General features: G+C 44.7%; 1 protein-coding gene and 1 long non-coding RNA gene across 13 annotated transcripts in view; one reads left to right on the plus strand and one right to left on the minus strand.

Moving 5' to 3' along the window:
- Setd5 (SET domain containing 5) overlaps positions 1–4,649 on the minus strand; it is an 89,823-nt gene extending 85,174 nt beyond the window's left edge. For 7 of the 12 annotated variants that reach the window (XM_028863895.2, XM_028863893.2, XM_037204283.1 and 4 more), the window contains exon 1: positions 3,386–3,726. The gene's annotated coding sequence lies outside the window, so the exon portion shown is untranslated. Of the gene's footprint in view, positions 1–3,385; positions 3,728–4,473 lie in introns of those variants that run through there. The other 5 variants (XM_028863894.2, XM_028863891.2, XM_037204280.1 and 2 more) reach the window with 4 other exon arrangements.
- LOC114689594 lies at positions 3,818–10,618 on the plus strand. The gene is made up of 2 exons (XR_003733942.2): positions 3,818–3,925; positions 9,613–10,618. It is a non-coding gene; the product is annotated as an uncharacterized LOC114689594 (long non-coding RNA).
- The last annotated feature ends 988 nt before the right edge of the window (positions 10,619–11,606 follow it).

Genomic DNA, 11,606 nt, shown 5'->3' on the forward strand with positions numbered 1-11,606 from the left:
TGATCCTCCAGAGGGATTATAGTGAGACTACAACCAGTTCCAAAAAACAAGAAATAAAAGTAGTAGTCATTATTTTCTAAGAAAAACGTGTATATTATAATTAAGCTAAAAACACTTGTATCTTAACTGTAAATATCTTGAGCTGTAAGTATAGTAATGGCCAGCATGAGTGAAATAATACCTATGGGTTATAGCATCTTACCAATGTATTAAAACCACCTGAAACAACCATTAAGAGTTTTGTTTTATAGACCTGCTTTTAGCACTGGAAAAATATGAACCACATCTGTGAATGACAAAATGCTCACCATTGTTTCTTGGTTCCCTGCCACAAATGCTAGAGCCATACTACAAATTATAGATGTTTGTGGGATTTAAATACTTGATACAAAATTGGACAAACAGAATCTTGAAGAACAGGTATTGGTTGCAGTAATAATCTTAGGGAGAAAAAAACCCCACAATTTTATTCGTTGCACATGCCTAGGTGATGATGGCTCAGTTTCAAATATTCTGTCAGACAAACTACTGGGCTTAATCAGAGATCATCCTGGTTCTGTTCAGTTGGGGACTGATATCAAAACTTAGAAGGGACTCTTACTGCCTTATTACTATCCTAAACCAAACTTAATTTCTGAACATTCCTTCTGGTTTTTCCTGTTTCTGATGGATTACTGTCAAGACACATCATCTTTGTTCAGTGGAAAGACTATAATCCAACACATACACAATTAATCCAATTTATAGGTCAAACATCAGTGAAGGTATCTAATCTGTAGAGGTCTACAGATTAATATAGAAAATAAGAACAAAAAAATTAAATATTAATCCAAAAGCAGCTCTTTTTAGTTTAGGCTTCCAATTATAGTTAAGATGTTTAGCAGAACATCTATTCACGAAGGTAAATATGGTCTAATATGGAGAGACAAGTGACTTAAGCAATTAAGAGATAGAGGAAAACATATCAGTTGCATTGAAAAAATAGAACATAAAGATCCTCCTCACCATGTTCTGGTACTCAGGGAAATCTTTACATTGGTACTTTAGTCTTCAAAAGGATTAAAAAAAAATCAAAACACTAATGAACTTTTTATTAGTATAAAACCTCAGGTAATATCAAAAAAGCTGCCAACCCCCTCCCCAAACAAAAACCCAAACTCTTTAACTTTGACTCAGTTTTCAGATGGTGATATCCATAAATGGATACAGTTATGAATTGCTAATCCTGGTCTCTTCACTAACAAAAAGCAAACCAGCTCAGCAGTATAATTTCCCAGGAAAGCAAGCAAGGTTTCTTTCCAGTCCTGAGCAGCCATCGCCTAAGTGCAGTTCCCTGCAGCCAACAGCATTAATGGACGCTGCACTGCTGTCCTTCCCTGGAGACAGCAGCCAGCACTACTCAAGCTTCTCACGTAGCAACCAGAGCTCCAGAGCCAGCAGCTGCTGCCGCCTTGTATACTCACTCCTGTGATCTAACACAGGAGCAACCTTCTCTTTACCCCACCCCCACTTCTTAGCACACACTTTTTTTTTTTTTTTTTTTTTGACCAGTGCTCCATGCTGGAAGGGCTGGAAGTATGCTTTTAGAAAGAAATAATCCTAAGGTCAGTTTTAAATTGAGATCTCTGGTTAGAAAAATCAACATGTACCAAATTCCAAATATTCGTTTTTAATTAAACCAGCAATTTAGGGGTAAGTATTAAGCTTTGGTTTTTAGAAGGCCAGTTTTCCAAACATTCAGCAATCAAATTTAAATTTACAGCTAGAACAAGAGCCTTGGGTTGTGTCCTACCAAAGGACATAATTCAATATTCTACACATGACAATCCGAATAGCCTTAAAGGCTCTACTCCCATAACTGGCCACAAATTTTGGCCAGAGAACTAATGATCCTCCTGAGAAAACTGGAACAAATCCAAGGGAAAAAAATTCCTGTGTCCTCCAAGCTCAGAAATCTCTCATTATGTCAGTATTCTCTGCCTCAATCCTAGGTCAGACTGTAAACATCTAAAACTACCCCTTATAGCTTTCCTCCTAGCGACCTAAAACCATTATTAATATAAAATTAACCATCAAAAGCACTTTCCCTTCAATACCTCCTCCTGAAAAAGCTAGTAACAATCATCAGGATCTTCTCCAATCAAAAGTATAGCTATTTAACATATGCCCAAGAAGTAATATAAACATGACCTTGGTCAGAAATATGTCATCGAAAAACAGTTTATTTAGTGAAAGTATGGAGGAAATTAGAGAACCTAAATTCTTTAAGTATTCTAAGCCAGGAAAAATTGGAAAAAGGAATCCAGGTATAGACAAAACCCAGTAGAGCTAGCTCACAGCCCTGGGCAAGATATGAGTTGCTGGTGAACACATTACACAAGTAACATGAGAAAGCAGAAAATGCAGGTCATACACGCACCCCTGACCCAGACCAGTAGAGCGGGCTGCAGCATCAGTATACAGGAGAAAGATCCCTTATTCCCAAGAATGAAAAAGGCAAAGGCGCTCTATAGAATAAATTAGCATAGAAGGGGCTTTCCCAGCAGTTAAAACTTTCCCTCAGCGCGATTTACCTACTAAAAACAGGGCTTCTGCCCATCACCGCTCACCTCACATCTTAGCTTGCACGCATAAGGGAAGAGAATTCATAAGGGGCACATTTTTCCCCGTCTTTAAAGTCGTTCTTAAAAGATCGCTCTCCACGCCCTAGGCACGGAAACCGACAAAATCTGGCTCAGTTCCAGGCTGGAACCCAACAAATTCAACAGGGATATCGCAGGGATACTGGGGCATACGCCACAGGGAGTCCAAGAATGTGAGGTGGGGGTGGTGAAGGTAATGTCTTTGGTATGGGGAAAGCAGCAGCCATCTGAGATACGGACTCGAGAAGCAGGGGGGAGGCATTCAGGAAGATTATGGAGGGGAGGACAGGGCCCCGAACGATCAGAGTTGTCATAAGGCCGCAAGAACAGGGGGTGGAGGTGGGGGCTCAGGGACAGAAAAAAAAAAGTATGCCTGTGTATTTTGAGAGCAGGGTTGCGAGAGGCCTCTCCTGAAAAGGGTATAAACGTGGAGTAGGCAGTGCCCAGAAAAAAAAAGGGGGAGACCAGAGTAGGGGGAGGGGAAGAGTCCTGACCCAGGGAAGACATTAAAAGGGTAGTGGGGTCGACTGGATTAAGAGGAGGCTTTCTCCCTGGGCAAGAGGGGTGCAATGGTGTGTAAGGGTAGCCGAGAAGATGGGAAGGAAGGAATTCTCCTGCTCCAGCCTTGGGAGGCCCAGGCCCCACGACCCCGACGAGAAGGAACGCGGGCAGACTGAGGTGACCCTTCTTCCCCCGGGGAACCGGTCGTGTGGTTCGGTGTCTCTTTTCTGTTGGACCCTTACCTTGACCCAGGCGCTGCCGGGGCCTGGGCCCGGGCTGCGGCGCACGGCACTCCCGGGAGGCAGCGAGACTCGAGTTAGGCCCAACGCGGCGCCACGGCGTTTCCTGGCCGGGAATGGCCCGTACCCGTGAGGTGGGGGTGGGGGGCAGAAAGGCGGAGCGAGCCCAAGGCGGGGAGGGGGAGGGCCAGGGGCGGAGGGGGGCCGGCACTACTGTGTTGGCGGACTGGCGGGACTAGGGCTGCGTGAGTCTCTGAGCGCAGGCGGGCGGCGGCCGCCCCTCCCCCGGCGGCGGCAGCGGCGGCGGCAGCGGCAGCTCACTCAGCCCGCTGCCCGAGCGGAAACGCCACTGACCGCACGGGGATTCCCAGTGCCGGCGCCAGGGGCACGCGGGACACGCCCCCTCCCGCCGCGCCATTGGCCTCTCCGCCCACCGCCCCACACTTATTGGCCAGCTCGCCGCCAATCAGCGGAGGCTGCCGGGGGCCGCCTAAAGAAGAGGCTGTGCTCTGGGGCTCCGGCTCCTCAGAGAGCCTCGGCTAGGTAGGGGATCGGGACTCTGGCGGGAGGGTGGCTCGGTGCGTTCGCGGGGACGGGCGGTTGCGGGGAGCCCTCGGGGATGGTGGGGCCGCTTGGGGGACACAGCTGGGCACGAGCCGTACGCGGGAAGGGGCAAGCGGGTGGTGGTCAGGGCCATGGTCCGCCCTGCCGCAACCGGAGGGGGAGGGAGGAGGGAGCGGAAAGATCTCCACCGGACGCGGCCATGGCTCCCACGGGGGGCGGAGGAGCGCTTCCGGTTCCCGTCTCGTCGCTGATTGGCCTTTTCTCCTCCCGCCGTGTGTAAAAACACAAATGGCGTGTTTTGGTTGGAGTGAAGCGCCTGTCAGTTAACGGGTGCTGGAGTGCGCAGCCGCTGGCTGCCTCGCTGTGCCCACTGGGTGGGGCGGGAGGTAGGTGGGGTGAGGAGAGCTGGACGTGCGGGCGCGGCCGGCCCCTGGCGGGGCGGGGGGGGGAGGGAGGGAGGGTCAGCGAAAGTGGCTGGCGCCCAGGCGGCCTCCCACCCTCCCCTTCCTCTGGGGGAGTCGGTTTACCCGCCGTCGGCCTGGCCTCGTCGTCTGATTGGCTCCCGGGGCCCAGAAAACTGGCCCCTGCAATTGGCCCGCGTTCGTGCAAGTTCAGTCCATACGCGGGCTGGCGGGGGCGGCAGGGAGGCGCTCGCAGGTTCCGGCCCTCCCCAAGGCCCCGCGCCGCAGAGTCTGGCCCCGCGCCCCTGCGCAACGTGGCAGGAAGCGCGCGCTGGGGGCGGGGACGGGCAGGCGGTCTGAGCGGCGGGGCGGGGGCGAGCGCGGTTCCTCCTAGAGTTGTTGCCGCACGAGGGGCGAGCTGAACCGGACCTGCATGGCGCACTCCTAGGAGTGGAGGAAGGAGTGGGGGCTCAGTCGGGCCGGTTTGGAGGCAGGAGGCACTTGCTCTCCAAAATTCCGTGAGAGCTGCAATCAATAAGGGAGCCGCAGTGGAGTAGGCGGGGAGAAGGCCGCACCCTTCTCGGCAGGGGGAGGGGAGTGCCGCAATACCTTTCTGGGAGTTCTCTGCTGCCTCCTGGCTTCTAAAGACCGCCCCGGGCCTGGAACAGTCCCTTCCCCCTCTCCCCTCGTGATCTGCAAGTCGAGGCTTTCTGGAAGATGGGCGGGAGTCTTCTAGGCTGGCTTAAGGGCTAACCTGGTGCGTGGGCGTTGTCCTGCAGGGGAATTGAACAGGTTTAAAATTGGAGAAACGACACTTCCCACAGATTTTCGTTTGTGTCCGGAGGGAATTGTAATAGGAGCAAAGGAGGGAAATGGGTGACTAGGCGCTCACCTGGGGTTTTATGCAGCAAAACTACAGGTTATTATTGCTTATGATCTGCCTTGAAGTATTTTTCATCGTGTTAGATTAAAGACATGCTCACCCAAGTTTATACTCCCACTTGAGATCCTTGTTATATCATGAAATTTTAGTATCGTAAATTAGAATATATAAACAGAATCTTAGCAGTTTCTGCAGAGCCCAATGCTTCACTCTGTCCCTCTTGCTCCCTCTGCAGCCCTACCAAGAGATATTTTAGCGCTCTCTCATTTTAGTCCCGTTTTCATTTGTTGTACTGGCTTATCCAATCCCTAGACAGAGCACTGGCATTCTTCCTCTCCTGATCTTAGAAGCCTGATGAGTCATGAAACCAGACAGATTAGTTACACCACAAATTGAGGCTGTAGCTAGGGCCTTGCCCTGCAGTTCTTTTATTCCTCCTTAGTACATTTTGTTGACTGTTTGCCTTGATTTCATTTTCTATCCCCACCCTTCAGGAGCTTTACTACAATAGATTTATTGAGAATCTAACCTAAAGTTCAGCTTCTTTCCACTCCCATGTATGCCTATCTCCTTTTTCACCATTAATAAACTGAACTGTTATTAATGGCTTCCAGATGGATGTCTCCTCCAATATCACCTGATGTATCTTACATATCGTCAGGCTGATTGTATTAAAAGGTACATGAATTGACATGAAATTTACTGACTCCTTAATGCTTTAGTGGATTCCATGAGTACAATACAGAAGACCGTTAATGGGCTACTGACAGCTTTTTCATTTCATTATTTCCTGCATACACACTTTGAGTCACATGGAATTGATTACTGCTTACTCATATTTTGTTACTGTACACATCTGTAGATGGTGGTTCCTTCTAGAATTCACACTGTTGTGGTTCAGGTGTTGGCTCTCCTGGCCTAAGGTCCTGTGAGCCTGTGTTTTCCTATTTAAGCAGTGCTTTCTCTTGGTCTCTGGCTTGATTCATGTCACTCCTCATGTTGTTATTGCTGGTTTAAATGTTTTGCTGAGCTTCGGTGCTGTCTTACTGAATTCTTTTAAGTTCCTACTATATTTCTTGACTTGTAGCCAGTCGTAAGTAAAATGTAGTAAGCAACATAAATGTATTTGTGAAGACTGGTCTTGAGGTTAAGTGTTGTGTGTGTGTGTGCTCAATAAGAATACTATCCAGGAGAACTTAACTGCAGTGACGTGGACACTGTACATGTATTGTCCCAATATGGTAGCCAATAATCAAATCACTCTTTAAGCACTGGAAATGTGAACAAGGAACTAATTTTCATTTGAAGTGTAACTGGACAGGGGAACCATAGCTGCAAGCTTGTGGGTTATAGAAGACTAATGGGAACTTTAATAATGTTCTATTTACACTAAGCAATCAAGAAATAAAAAATTGAACCTCTGGTAGCAAATTGCTTCAAGTGCTTTGTTTTTTTTCTGCTTCATCTATATTAAGCTGAAAGCTAAACCTACAAACCATTACTAAACATGAAAGCAAGTACCGATTAATTTGGATTTCAAAACCTTAGGGCTAGAGTTTAGCTGGCCACTGGTGTGCTCACCTTTGGTCCCAGCACTCAGAAAACAGAGCCAGGTAGGTCTCTTAAGTTCGAGGACAGCCAGGGCTGTCAAAAAAACAAAACAAAATTTAGGAAGCTGAGATTTCAGTAAATCATAATTGAGGCATTCCCTAGGAGCCACCATGGGATTTGGCTGCTAGTCAATTTAATTCCCCCCCCCCCCCTTCACTTTGGGCTTCCTTACTCTTTGAACCGTCCTTCCCACCATGTGGTTTCTTGTCTGCCACATGTCTGAGTTCCCATGCTGGTTTAAATGGCATGGCTTTTTGCCTCAGGGCAGCTGCTGAGATTTGCAGCCTGGTTTTTGGGGTGGGCTTGGGAATTCTTTTAAACTCTAAATTTGTCCTTTCTTTAAAAAAAAAATGAAGATAAAAGTTTCATGAGGAGATGGGACTGATATTTAATGAGCCCCTGCCCCCTAAAAGAACTAAGGCTTTGTTTTCTACTTCCATGTCTTAAAGTATGGTATGTCTAGGACAGGGACATCTAGGGCTTTAGTATGCAGAGACTGTTGCCTTGCTGTTCTGGTTCGGATTTTCTAGTCTCCCGCCCAGAGAATTTTAAATTCTGGGCAGCCAAGGCCAGATTAAAATTCTGTCCTTTCATGTTCACTTGCTTACTGTAAATATAAAAATGATAACCTCAGACTTTTTCCTGAGACAGGGTCTCACTCAGTATGTGTCTCTGGCTGGCCTGTAACTCAATATGTGTAGACCAGACTAGCCTTAACTTACAGTTCTGCCTGCTCCTGCTTCCTGAGTGGTGGGGTTAAAAGTGACCAGTGTGTCCCTATCCTGAGCTGTTTTTTTTCTCCCCTCTTAAAAAAAAGAACCAGACAGTAACAAACCCTGAGTGAAAGGGAAAAGCAAAATGCAGGTCAGATCCTTTTAAAGGAACTATATTAAGGGGGCTTGGGTGATAATTAGTAAAGTGTGTTGCAAGCAATGAAAACTTGAATTAAATCTCTACAACCCACATAAGAAAGCCAGGCAAGTTAGAGCACGTCTGAGGTCTCCCTAGGACTTACTGGCCACATAAGCCTAGGTACTTGGCAGGCTCCACGCCAGTCAGTGAGAACATCTCAAAACACAAGGCAGATAGCAAATAAGAAACTACAGGTGGTCGGGAGAGGTGGTTAAGAGCACTGGCTACTCTTCCAGAGGACACAGACTCAATTCCCAGCACCCACATGGCAGCTTACTACTGTCTGTAACTCCAGTTCCAGGGGATCTGACACCCTCACACAGAATATATACAGGAAAAACACCAGTGTCCATTAAATAAACTATAGTCAAAGTTGTCTTTCACACCCACCTACATACAAGGATATGAAAATATTCCAAATAATATTTCCTTCAACTTTGATCTACTACGTTTCTCCCATCAAATTGCATTCCTCAAGGACATGGATTTCTTCAGTGAGTAAGCAGAGTTGAGAACCAAACAAATGTTGGTTTTATGATTTGTAAAGTCAAAGTTTTGAATTGCTAATTAAAGCCCATGAAATACAGGACAAAGCTCCTATTGTGCAGGAATCTAATACTTAACTGAAGTGTCTTAATGCTCTTTTCATGGAGGAAACTGAGGCCTCCCTGTCTTGTACTCAGAAGCACTTCCTTGGGTTTCCCCTGAACCATTGCAGCTATCCCATTCTTGTACTAGGCATGCCTTGGGCTGGTGGTTTAAATAACCTTAATTTCCTGTGCCATGATTTCATATACTTACCGCAAAAACTTACATGTTAAACATTAGTGCTTGATGTGAAAGTTAGATGAGGGTGTGTGGTTTTTACTTTAAAATTTTTGAACTAGATAAGGCCTTATGTTTGGTGTCACTGTATAATTATGGTTTACAACCCTTGATGTAAAATGTGACAGTTGGGCATTCAAAGAACGAGACTAGTTTGGGGAGAACCCTAGCTATACAGCATTTTGCTGGGTCACAACTTTGGGAGTCAAGCATTTAACCTTGAAGGTTGAGACTTTAGTTTATATATTGGAGGGTATACTTATCCAGAAGATATTCGTGACTCCATTCTTGACTGGTTTAGTTAGCACTGAGTGGCCTTTAGGCTTGAACTGGAGTTGTGTTGTTATGATGTCCAGGCATGTTTTTCTGACTTAGTAATCACTGGTCTTTTTTGTCCTGGTATTTTTTTCACCCTTGTTTTCTAGGTGTTTGAAGAAATATTTTAAGTTTGGATTTTCCTTTTGGCAACGTTAACATATTTTCAGGTCATATTTATAAAATTGAATATTTTGTTAATCAACCCAATCCTACTTCTTCTATTGGGTGGATTTTGAATTCACTCAGTAGACTTGGTCTTTTTTGGTCCTTCACTAAAATCCCATATGAAGTACTATTCACCATAACAGAGGCTTTGGTACCAGTATGTGCACAGTAGAGACGACTAAAACTCAGATTTACTAACTTCCCATGGGCATACGAGTAGATTGGGGCTAGGGATAGAAACTGGCCTAGCTTTTGATATTCCTACCAGCTTTGTACTACCTTGTTCTGATTCAAATATTGTTTTAGGAAATCTAGAGATAAATATAAGGTAGTGATAGAGCAACTACCAAAATGCTAGGTTTCTCTCTGAGAGAAGAATTCAAAAATTTGACCAAGTCTAAAGTCACTGAGAGTGCTTTCAGAACATCTCAAGGAACCTTTCCTTATTGCCCTCACCCCTGCACCACATCTGGTCCAATTGAATGTTGTCATGGCTCTTAAAAATCTAATTAAGGATAGTAATTATGTCATTATTGTTTTTCCTCCTTTAGATTGTTCCTTAAGGAGAGGACAGTGCTTGTTTAAGGCTGTATCCCTGCTGTCTGAGCAGAACCAGGTCTTCGAGATCAACACACTTTTCGTAATACCAAGCTGTTGCCTTTTACATTCTCAGAAGCAAACAGACACATGATTCTCACTGACAATACTGTCACTATGTTAAATGCTGCTATGCAGTTTGGATTTTTCTAAGGTAGTTTAGGTATGGAGTATGTGTTTTTTATTAATTAACTGTCTAGGTTATGCCTTCTATAATCTATACAGTTGTTATTTTTAAATCTTGTAGCTTTGTATATAAGGACAAAGGTATTTTATTGTCATAACGTTTTGAGCATTTCCCCAAAGTTCCAAATTATAAAACTGCAACTTTAGAACTTAATTAGAAAGAGGGTTGTGGTTTTATAAGAAGACACTTAATTGTTCCACTAATCTTATTTGTGTTTTAAGATATTATATAAACTGACAAGTATGGAAGAGTCGGTCAAGAAACTTAGGGAGTGAAATGTATCCTGGCGTTCGAGATCATTTAACTGGGCATGTCCTTTGCAACACCCTAACTGGAGTAGTGTTGGCACCAGCTGTGTTGTGGAGTCATTCCAATGAGTGTTGGACTGTTTTGAACGCTACTGAGTAATTTAAATTCAGACTTCTGGTGTTCCATAAAACAAAACTGTCATAAGTTTCAAACCAGAAATTTAAAAACTGAATATTTCAGAAGAAAATTATTTGCTGTATTAGCTGGAGAAATGTATAATGGCTAAGAATTTAGAAACTATACAGTTGACATTGCTGAGTATCTGCCAGATGAAAAGAAATGCTCATAGTGGTTCTTTTGAACAGTATAGTTAACTTGTTAAAGATTTTCCCCACAGATACACACTCTAATAAGATATACGTAACACTTTTCAAATGGATGCAGCTACAAACATGGTTGGACTTGTTACTGTGCTTTTATTTATTTAATGTGAAAGCTTGGCAATAAACCTATGTCCTAAAATAGTCAAAGTGTGGAATGACTTTTTAATCTCATGGTTTATCTGGAACAACTATGTTGATATTTGTCCTAATGATGAAAAACAAAGTGGGTAGAGCTCCAGTGCTTTGGCACAGTGCTACTCATTTGTGTTGTAAGCCCCCCCCCCCCGGGGGGGGGCACCATGACTTTGAGGTAGAAACCAGAATTGGGTAAACTTGTACACTGTTAAGAGCATGGGAACTTGACTCTAATTATTGATGGTCATAACGAAATGGACCTGGATGAACTACTGGAAGGTGTACTCCATGATAGAGTGTTTTCTGCCTAATACCAATCCCCTGTCAATTGAATGCTGAACACAAAAACCATCTGGGCCTCTTAACCCAGAAATTAAAAGTTGCAAACTCCTAGTCAGTCTTCTCACTGAGCTATATTCCCAGCCTAGTCTTGAAAACAGCTGACCCACCCCCACCCCTACCCCCACTTAAATTCTATCATAAATGCAATTGGTGCTACAATGTTTCAAATTTTTAAGAATGTTAAGAATTAGATTTTAAATTTTGAAAAATGGCTTCTCTAGAAAGATGTACATGGTAAACAGTTTGACTCCTAAAAAGCCTAGAAGACTATAGGCACACTGGACAGGCAGGTTTTAGTGTAGAAAAGTGTATTGCTTTAAGTGGGTCATAGAAGAAAAGTAAGAACTTGAGCTGAAACTGAACCCAGCATCTTAAATGGCTATATCTTATTTTTACTTATTTATTTTTCTTTAGTTTTTGAGACAGGGTTTCTCTGTGTACCTTTGGAGCCTGTCCTGGAACTTGCTCCATAGCCCCCAGGCTGGCCTCGAACTCACAGAGATCCACCTTCCTCTGCCTCCTGAGTGCTGGGATTAAAGGCAACCATGGCTAAATGGCTACATCTTAACAACCGATAGCAAGAACTTTACCTTGGGGGTGGGGGAAGGGTAACAATGGAGCCCAGGTGTTGTAGGGGAGGACTTCAGTTCAG

The sequence above is a fragment of the Peromyscus leucopus genome, chromosome 3 (genome assembly GCF_004664715.2).
Source record: "Peromyscus leucopus breed LL Stock chromosome 3, UCI_PerLeu_2.1, whole genome shotgun sequence".
Classification (NCBI taxonomy): domain Eukaryota; kingdom Metazoa; phylum Chordata; class Mammalia; order Rodentia; family Cricetidae; genus Peromyscus; species Peromyscus leucopus.